Source organism: Rhinoraja longicauda, chromosome 15 (genome assembly GCF_053455715.1).
Source record: "Rhinoraja longicauda isolate Sanriku21f chromosome 15, sRhiLon1.1, whole genome shotgun sequence".
Classification (NCBI taxonomy): domain Eukaryota; kingdom Metazoa; phylum Chordata; class Chondrichthyes; order Rajiformes; family Arhynchobatidae; genus Rhinoraja; species Rhinoraja longicauda.
The window spans coordinates 3306392-3316844 of record NC_135967.1 but is presented as its reverse complement, the minus strand read 5'-3'; the positions used below and the strand labels follow the sequence as shown (position 1 = coordinate 3316844).

Below are 10453 nucleotides of genomic sequence, written 5' to 3'. Positions count from 1 at the left end.
ACAGACTATATCCATAGTCAAGATCGAACCCGGGCCTCTGGTGCTGTAAGGCTGCAACTCTCCTGCTGTGCCACCAAGCCACCACCTCTCCAAACCCCAATTATCCATTATGGGCTTTTAGTCCATGTGTATGTAACCATCCAGAGAGTAGTTAATGAACTAAGTCAAAAATAAATTTAGTTATAAGCAATATATTTGCAAGACTGAAACACACATTTGAGTATATTGCATCAGTGAAGAAATCCAATAAACTTGAAATTACAAGATTCCTAATGCAAATGTCTCACTGTTTTTAATTAACTTTCTGGCAAAGGATATTAGTTCCAATTGATAACCAATGCCTTGAAATTTTAAGAAAATATGATCTTCTAAAGTTTAAAATTCAACATAAGACAATTATAATGATCTTCTGGACGTTATCATTAACAGTGTTCATTGTCTACAGCACAGTGTTACCCAATGCCCAGAGTGCTGTATTGTGGTTTGCTAATTATGACTTACACATCTCAAGAGATTCAGGGCAATATATATGAGAGAGGTGAGGCATTAACTCATCACCAATCTGATTCATTACATTTCATCTTTGGAGACCGGTATTTCATCTGGTTCCTAGGAGAAAAGATAAAGAAATGGAACTCTACCTGGAGATCGATTATTGTAGGAAATTTATAAGTTAATTGAATGAAGGAATCTCCACAGACTCAATTCAAGATCCAATTTCAAAAATTTTCACAGTTGGCAAATAATTCCTAGGTTATACCTGGCATTTATAAATTTAAATCAGCGCTAAGAATCAAATTTGAATTAATGCAAAACTGATGATTGAATCATGAAAACCTGATAGATTGGTTGTGTTCATTGAAAACCGGCAAGCACTGAAACCGTTTGAGATTCTCGACCCATTCCATCCTCGCTATTCCTGTGCCACTGTAGCAGGGAAGGCCGGCACGTTAAACGTTGTCCAGTTATACAGTTTCAAATTATAGGTTATCTTGTTTCAAATCCAGGTTGGAAAATTGTAATGATACTCCTATTTGCATCGCTGAGTATTATGTCCTGAGGATGGGCGAGAAAATGTTTTAAAGTTTATCACAAAACCAGCAACACTGACTTATTGATTATTCACCACTGAACATTGTCTCTGTTGCATCAGGCTGACATTTCATTGAGTTGAATTTTAATGTCAATTGGTCTTACAATGTACCATTTCTTGAAAGTTGCCATTGACACTGAAGTTTAAAATGAAAAAATACAGAGCAACATAATCATATTTTAAATTTTATCATTAACCTGAGTTTATTGGCCAGCAGAACACTGTTTTACCCAGTGGCAATGTGTAGGAAGGAACTGCAGACGCTGGTTTACACCGAAATAGACACAAAAAGCTGGAGTAACAAGCAACATACCCAGCGGGTAGCTAGTTAGTCTCAAGCAACTCAAGCCTGGGCAGTTTAATTCACAGAGGTGAAGCTGTCATGTGGACCAATCTGGAAAACAAGAGTCAAGAGCTCTTTAATTGTCGTGTGTCCCAAATAGAACAATGAAATTCTTACTTGCAGCAGCACAACAGAATATGTTAACATAGTACACTGTAAACAATATAATAAACGAGAAAGAACGTTTGTGTAGGGTGGAACTGCAGATGCTGGTTTAAATCGAAGGTAGACACAAAATGCTGGAGTAACTCAGCAGGCAGGCAGCATCTCTGGAGAGAAGGAATGGGTGATGTTTCGGGTGGAAATCTTTCTTCAGTGTGTGTGTATATATATATCCATATTCACATGTACACACACACACCCACACACACACAAACGTACACATAAAAGAAAATAATAGTGTCTTATGCAAAGCCAGTGAACAAACATTGGAATTTTCCATGCACTGCCTGTCTGATATTCACTGAGGATCAGTTGTGATGAATGTAATGGAGCATTACATTGCTGTTTCCTGAAGGATGGACTAATTCATAATGAAAGGTATTCTCTTGATGATGACCATTAGATAATTCATGGTTCTCCATAAATGTCTTTTTCAGAATTTTCTAGATATGTTAAATTTGGACACAAGAAAACTTCTTTCACATGTTTGTCACCCTGTTATTGAAAATATGCCATTAAGCTGGAAAGAGTGCGGGAAAGGTTTTGTGGAAGTCGGTCAGGACTCAAGGACAGTTACAGAAAGAGGTTGAGCATGCTGGGACTTTATTCTTTGGCGCTCAGGAGGCTGAGGGGTGATCTTATGGAGGTGTAAAAAATCCACGATGGGCGTAGATAGGGTGCATGCACACAACCTTTTTCCCAGAGTTGGAGAATCAAGAACTGGAGGGCATTAAGTGACATAGCTTTAAGGTGAGAGGGGGAAAATTTAACAGGAACCTGAGGGTCAAATGTTTCACAGAGGATAGTGGGTGTATGGAACAAGTTGTCAGGCAAAGTGGTTGGCACAGTTACTGAAACAACATTTAAAAGACATTTGGACAGGAAAGATGTAGAATGAATTGGGTCAAATGCAGGCAAATGGCACTAGCGTCAATGGGCCTCTTGGTCCATATTTGGGCCAAAGGGCCTGTTTCCCTGCTGTATACTCTGGAATTTAGAAGGATGAGAGGGGATCTTATTGAAACATATAAGATTATTAAGGGATTGGACACGCAGGAAACATGTTCCCGACGTTGGGGGAGTCCAGAATCAGGGACCACAGTTTATGAATAAGGGATAGGCCATTTAGAACGGAAATTAATTTTTTTTCACTCAGAGAGTTGTGAAGCTGTGGAACTCTCTGCCTCAGAAGGCAGTGGAGGCCAATTCTCTGGATGCTTTCAAGAAAGAGTTAGATAGAGCTCTTAATGATAGCGGAGTCAGGGGATATGGGGAGAAGGCAGGAAACGGGTACTGATTGTGGATGATCAGCCATGATCACGGTGAATAGCTCGAAGGACCGAATGGCCTACTCCTGCACCTATTGTCTATTGTCTATTGTCTATGAGTCTAGGATTAAATATTGAGGTGGCAACATTTGAAGTTAAGCCTGACACCAGGAAATAAGAAATTTAGATAATGCTTTGTGGACAATTGATGATATGTCCAATAACTATTTGGAGGAGGAAGTGAAAGAAAAGCAGTGCAGATTTTGTTTAATACAATAATCAATCCCTGTAAGGGGAAGGATTAGAAGGATTATCTTTAACCCTAGCTAGAGCCTTATGGGGTTGGAAGCATAGCTAGTTATGTCCAGCTGTTTTCCCAATGAGGCAAGAGGATGATCCTACAACAGTGTGTGCTAACAATTTCAAATCAGGTAATTAAAGAGATTGAATAATAAGCAAGTCATTTTCTCAGCAATTTTTTTTAAAAAATTAAATATTTAAAAAGTAGGCTTCCTCTAATGGCTCATTTGTAGTGCTCAGGCAAACCAGAGGCTCCAAGTCGGATTGCCTGAGTCAGCTGATTATGACTGGTTTTTCATAGGGCTTCTGCATATCTCCTGTGATGCGTAGGATGCTAGACCCTCGCTTGTGCCACTTTCCTCTTGCTACAAAGTACTTGCCGGCATGTATTCATTGAGCTCATCACTTTTTAAATGGCTGAGAAAGATGAGCGTGTAAACGTGCACCAAGCTAAGATCTTTTACTACATCTGATCTGGCTTTTGTCATAATGCACAAAAATAAATTATCTCATTTTCCAGTGATGATAAAATGCACCTTAATAATGACAAAACACGCACCCTAAATCCTGGCTCCATCTTGAACGACTTCATCTGTATAGCAGGCATGTTTTAGCTAATGCAAAACTGGGAAGAGGAGGAAATAATGATTATGGTTACTGAGAACATAGCTTTCTCTACCTTTATCAACTGATTCCAGTTTTCATTTCTGCACACGACATAATGCAAAGCCATACCCGTGACAGTGAAGAGTCATCTGCATATGATTGTTTCCCCAGTATGTCATGGATTAGAGAATCAGTCATAGTTACGCTCACAGGTTTGATGAGGAGTAGAACATTCACACTTTTGATGTGTGTTCTTTGGTAATTGAAGAAATATCACAGCCAATTTCTACATAGCACATAGAGGTGCCAACTATCTCACTCCCAAATACGGGACAAGGTGACGTCACCGTCCCGTGCCCCATATGACCTCACCCAGCCAGCGGCCACGTGCTCCCACTCCACCAATGGCGGCGGGCTGGGAGGCAGGTTGCTACGCAACCTCCATTAGGCGGCGCCCGGACCTACACTGTCCGAGCTTACACTGTCCAGGCCTAGAGCGTCCGGGCCTACAGTGTCTGGCCTACAGCACCTCCCGGGCCTAATACGGGGCAAAGGCAGTCCGGTAAGGGACAAACCAATTTAGCCCAAAATATGGGATGTCCCGGCTAATAAGGGACAGTTGGCAACCCTAATAGCACAGCAATATCCCACGAACTGCAACATCTCATACGACCAGTGCATTAGTTTATGTTGGTTGAGAGGTAAATATTGGCAAGCACATCAGAGCGAATCAAGTCATACTGTAGAAACTAAAGGGACAGAAGAAAGCCATTTGACCCATTGTGTCTGTGATGGTCAATAAAGTTCTTTAGACTAATCCCACTTCCTAGTTCTCACTCTGTAGCCTTGTAGTTATACTGCTTCAAATGTTCCACCAGTTGCTTCTTAAATATGATTAGAGTTTCTGCCTCTATTTTCAGGAAATATTCCTGCTATATATACTGCAAATGATAAAATTACCTCTTCCAATCCTTCACACTTGTCTTAAATCCAGGGGCCCTCTTTCAAGTTCACCCAGTCCAATTTTATATTCTTTGATTAAATCTCCATTCAGCCTCAAACAAAAACAAAAATGTTGTACACTGTCATTATGTCAGACGGCATCTGTGGAGAAAGAAAATCAACATTTCAGATTTTCATGAAGGGTCATTGTCTGAATTATTATTTTTTTCTCTCTCCTCAGATACTGCCAGACCTGCTGAGTAAACAGAATTGATAATTTTTTCTTTCCGTTCTCCAATATTGCAGTTTTTTACACCATTCTCAAGTGGGACTCCCACCTCCAAACTTCAGATTCGGCTATCAATTGAGCATCGGCTAGTACCTGGTACAGGCAACAGCCATAGCTATTAGTGTAGGAAAATAACTGCAGATGCTGGTACAAATTGAAGGTATCACAAAATGCTGGAGTAACTCAGCAGGTCAGGCAGCATCTTGGAGAGAAGGAATGGGTGACGTTTCGGGTCGAGGCCCTTCTTCAGACTGACATCAGACTGAAGAAGGGTCTCGACGCGAAACGTCACCTATTCCTTCTCTCCAAGATGCTGCCTGACCTGCTGAGTTACTCCAGCATTTTGTGATAGCCATAGCTATTAGATCATCAGCCGTCTGAAGAAGGGTCTCGACCCGAACATCACCTTATACCCAGAGATGCTGCCTGACCCGCTGAGTTACTCCAGCATTTTGTGTCTATCTTTTATGATTCAATTAATGTTTTTCCATGTTTAAAACTGAGGTGAGAAGAAACTTTTTCACCCAGAGAGTTGTGACTTTGTTGAATTCTCTGCCACAGAAGTGGAGGCCGATTCACTGGATAAATTTAAAAGAGAGTTAGATAGAGCTCTAGGGGCTAGCGGAATCAAAGGATATGGGGAGAAGGCAGGCACAGGTTACTGATTGTGGATGATCAGCTATGATCACAATGAATGGCGGTGCTGGCTCGAAGGGCTAAATGGCCTCCTCCTGCACCTATTTTCTCTGTATCTATGTAGTTCTATGTTTGGGGTGCCGGATTAAAAAGAAGTGACTTGCCATGGAACAAAGGATTCTTTTGTACATAAAAGCAGGTCCATTAAGGTCACAGGCCAGTGGATGAGCTGGTTAACATGGCACTTGGGCTAATTTACTTTTAATGGAAGAATAGGGAGGATCCAATGGCACCAGAGTGAATATAGAAGAGATTTATGATGATGGGGATTTAAGTCGTAAAACTAGGTTGGAGAGGGTTTGTTAATTTGCTTGGGAGAAAGTTAACTGGGATGCCTTTAATTAAGAAGAGCCACAATAAGGTGACTTGGAAGAGCCGAGTCCTCTCAGTGGAGAGCTGAATAAAAACATGCAGATCTCAAATAAAATCACCAAATGCAGGAAACACGTAGGAGGCCAGGCAGTACCTGTTGAGAGTGAAACAATGACCTATCATTTGGTCATAGATCGAAGGAAAATGAGGGATCATGGAATTGAGGAGAATGTTTTGCCCAGAGGCCGGTGGATCTGACGCTGTTTGCCTGAAATTGTGGTGCAAGTAGAAAGACTCATCATATGTTGAATTACTTGGATATGAAGAATAAAGCTCCCTGACCTCCTAAGGACATTGACCAAAAGTAAGAGGTATAGAGAGGTGTTTTACGCAGCACAGAAACATTGGGCTGAATGGCTGTCTTCTGATATACTCTATATATTTCCATGATCCTGAATAAGGAATAGATGAAAATGTGATTTCAGAAAGGTTACTGTATAATATTTTTCATCTGCTGAATTTTAAAAATTGTCACAAGATCAGCTAACAGTTCTTCAATATGTGTTTCCCCTCTTTCTATTTGTTCTTCCTGATTTGTTTTTGATCAGCTCAGTCCTGCGTATCTATCGCAACAATATCCTTCCTTCATATAGAGGCAAAACCATAGCTGTTAGACCATTGGGGGTGGCACGGTGGCGCAGCAGTACAGTTGCTGCCTCACAGCGCCAGAGACCCGGGTTTGATCCTGACTACGGGTGCTGTCTGTATGGGGTTTGTATGTTCTCCCCGTGACCTACGTGGGTTTTCTTCGAGATCTTCGGTTCTCCCACACTCCAAAGATGTACTGGTTGTAGGTTAATTAGCTTGTTATAAATGTAAATTGTCCATGTTGGACACGTTAGAGGCAGGAAACATGTTCTCAATGTTGGGGGAGTCCAGAACAAGGGGCTACAGTTTCAGAATAAGGGGTAGGCCATTTAGAACTGAGATGAGGAAAAACTTTTTCAGTCAGAGAGTTGTGAATCTGTGGAATTCTCTGCCTCAGAAGGCAGTGGAGGCCAATTCTCTGAATGCATTCAAGAGAGAGCTAGATGGAGCTCTTAAGGATAGCGGAGTCAGGGGGTACGGGGAGAAGGCAGGAACGGGGTACTGATTGAGAATGATCAGCCATGATCACATTGAATGGCGGTGCTGGCTCGAAGGGCCGAATGGCCTCCTCCTGCACCTTTTGTCTATTGTCTATTGTCCCTAGTGTACAGGATACATTAATGTGCGGGGATCGCTGGTTGGTGCGGACTCGGTGGGCCGAAGGCCCTGTTTCCGCGCTGTAACTGTAAACTAAATTAAACTAAACTAAACTATTGAGGCCCTACAAACAAATATTCACCCATACCACATCTCTCTGTCTTGCTGAGAAATAATCCAACGTGTCCTGCTTCTTAGCTCTTCAAACAGCATTAGAGTAGTTTTGAAGAGTAGCATTCTAGGCACATGGGGGAGACCACCTCAGCATCATTTAGCAGGAGTGCCTTGCCAACTGTGCTGCATTTGGATCCTGTAAGGGAAACGTACTCCCGATTATCAACAGACCTGCAGAGCTATCAGGCCACAAATGTAAACTATTATACAGCAAACATATTACAATATAAAATATTTTACAAACCATTAAACTACAATATTAGGTTACATTTGACATTTCCTCACGGAGCAAGGTTCGTCTGTCTGACTAGCCTTATATACTACACCCATTGCCAGAACTAAACCTATTCTGCCTAAAAATGTATGCTGTGCTTTTGGAGTAACTATTTTGCTGCTACTTTGGGACCAATGTTTGCTGTCCAGTTTTGCTATAATGTGTTTTTTTGTTGTTGTTTCTTCTTCTCTCTGGTCTCCTCAGTCAAACGCCGGGACCCAGGGTGAAACTCATTGGGTTGCTACAGTGAACACATCTACCTACAGTTCTGGCCATTAACTTTGCTTATTGCCTTTCAAACTTCTACCTTCTGAGATTTGAATGTTCATACCGAGCTGAAAAGAGAAGCAGAGGTGTCATTGAGCTGCTCGTGTTTCACGGTGCTAAAAGAAATGCATTTCCTAAATGAAAGGGAGAAATGAAAACTCACAGAATGTAAAAATAAAATGTTTTGAGATGTATCACAGTACAATGCTAAAACATTTTAGTATTGTTTGCCTTTCTTTAGAATGAGCTTTATAAATATTGATCTGTAGAGTTAAAAGAAAATTCTAAATGAACTTTGACGTCTATAAATTCTTGTATATTTTTCAGTGTGCCAATTTGTAATATATTTTGTAAGTGTATATTTTTCTTAGAAGTGATGTGATGTGTTTGGATGTGTGCGTAACCCTCTTATTCCTCAGGGTGTTAATAAAAGGACGTAGAGTTACATTAACTGCTCTGGAAAACCAAAATACCGAAGAGAGAGAGAGCGCGAGAGAGAGAGAGAGAGAAAAGGCAAGCATTTTGTGGAGGTTTTGTAACAAGCTGAATACTGTTGTGAAAGAGTGTAGTGAAACAGTGAAAAAAAACACAAAATATGTTTGCAAAAAAAAAAAATTGTGGGCTCTTTGCTGTTTTATAGACCCTTGTAAATTATTCTGATCAGTTTTTGTTGTATTGTTGCAGAGGTTTTTAATATTTGTGCTTTCAAATGCTGTACGGTACCTGTAAATGTCATTCTTGTTAACTTGATGAGTTTTTGTAATACTGTCATTTATTGAATAAATGTAAAACAGAAATTACCATTTTGAAAGAATGACACTATGAAGACTACATAAGCTAGAGTTCAGAACTACATTTGCATCAAAAAATTTAGCTAATTGACATTTTTGGTGTAAATTACTTTTTTAAATAAAAGTTGTTCGAAGTCAAACACACTACATTTTTACAGTACTTGGAAAATATGTTTCGTTGTTTTTATGGTGTTGATGCTGATAGAATTCTAATTTTTAAATCCTGTTTTTGCTACTGAATGCCATTCCCAAAAAAAGGCAGCTTTAATCTTATTATTATTTAAAGCTGCAGTATGTTATATAAAATAGAAAAATACATATAAATATATTTTGCAAGTGGCCTGTGTTGCAAATTTGTTACTCATCCAGTACAGGTTGGTTGATCAGCTTCTATAATATATAGTATTGGCAATTCTACAATAGTAAATATGTTCCTATTTTTCTCACATTATACCCACAGACTTTTATCACATTTGTTGTTTTGTGCCAAAATACTTCTTCCCCCACCCTCCCCCTCCCCCCACAAAAATAAAAAAATGCTGTTGTGGATAATTGAGAGGTCAGTGGATTAAGTGCCATGTTTTATCGCATGCTGGCATCCCTAAGCAGCTGATTTTAAAGGAATGCTATATATTATGTAAGCCAACAATTGTGCTGGAATGAGTTGCAGATTGTAGCAGTCAGCAGATTCACATAGCACTCAGAGAGAGCTGTACTTGACACTTGCTTTCGTGGGACTTGATGCAAATTCAGTTATATGTAGTACAACCTTTGTAATATGTTCCAAATCTGTATATTTGACCATATTTTACATTGAGTATATATAGTAAAATATGGATATATCTGTTGTAAAACTGCTGTAAGAAAATGTGATTATATACTTCAGGTGACACGCGGAATATGTAAAACTGAATGAAACGTTTGATATTTGTTTTCTGCTGCCTTTCTTTAAAAAAAAAATCAATGCATTCATATCAAGTAATTATAATTTTTAATTATATAATGTATTGCAGTTTTAAATCTAATTTGAAGGGAAATTCAGAAGAATACAGGAAATGCTCTAAATAGCACTGTCTCTGTAAGCTTATAATGAACCCATTGGCGCTCAATTTTCAATAGTTGTTTGAGTGTGTGTTTAAAGGAACAGTTTTCTGCAAGTATTGTTAAATATTTATTTTGTATAAAGTTTGTGAAATGGTTGCATTCTTTAGTGCTTTCTTTATTGCCTGGGCCAGAGTCTGTTGCCTGCAATCACAGTTTGATGGAATGACTACAAATGATATAAATACTTTCTTATGTTGAACAGCATTGGCAGTTTCTTCCCCTTAAACTCATGCAGAAAATCCATATCATTGTGGTGACGTATGTCATGTTCCTTTAAATAAAAGTATAAGCAAAGCATAACTGACATGCATATATGCCTGAGGTATTGAGAAGTTCAGAGACCTCCTCCTGTCTGTTAATCAGTGTTGCATACACAGTTGTTAGCTGTGATGCTGAGATTGCTGTTGCAATCAGATGGAAAAAATGGTATTAAGAGGGCAACAATTTTTCTTTAAACATCACTTTTTCGATAGAAAATTCCAGAAAAAAATTAAATTGCTTTGTTGATTCACTTTTGTTCTGTTCTATAGTAATGACTGGATGCTGGAGGGTCAAATGCAGAATGGCAGCACAACCAGTAGAACTGA

The 10453-nt window shown here is 39.5% G+C and overlaps 1 protein-coding gene across 7 annotated transcripts in view; it reads left to right on the top strand.

Moving 5' to 3' along the window:
* Positions 1-10019, top strand: part of LOC144600483 (neurite extension and migration factor-like) — a 302375-nt gene extending 292356 nt beyond the window's left edge. For all 7 annotated transcript variants that reach the window (XM_078412121.1, XM_078412114.1, XM_078412115.1 and 4 more), the window contains one exon: positions 7909-10019. The gene's annotated coding sequence lies outside the window, so the exon portion shown is untranslated. The remainder of the gene's footprint in view (positions 1-7908) is intronic.
* Positions 10020-10453: the final 434 nt, after the last annotated feature.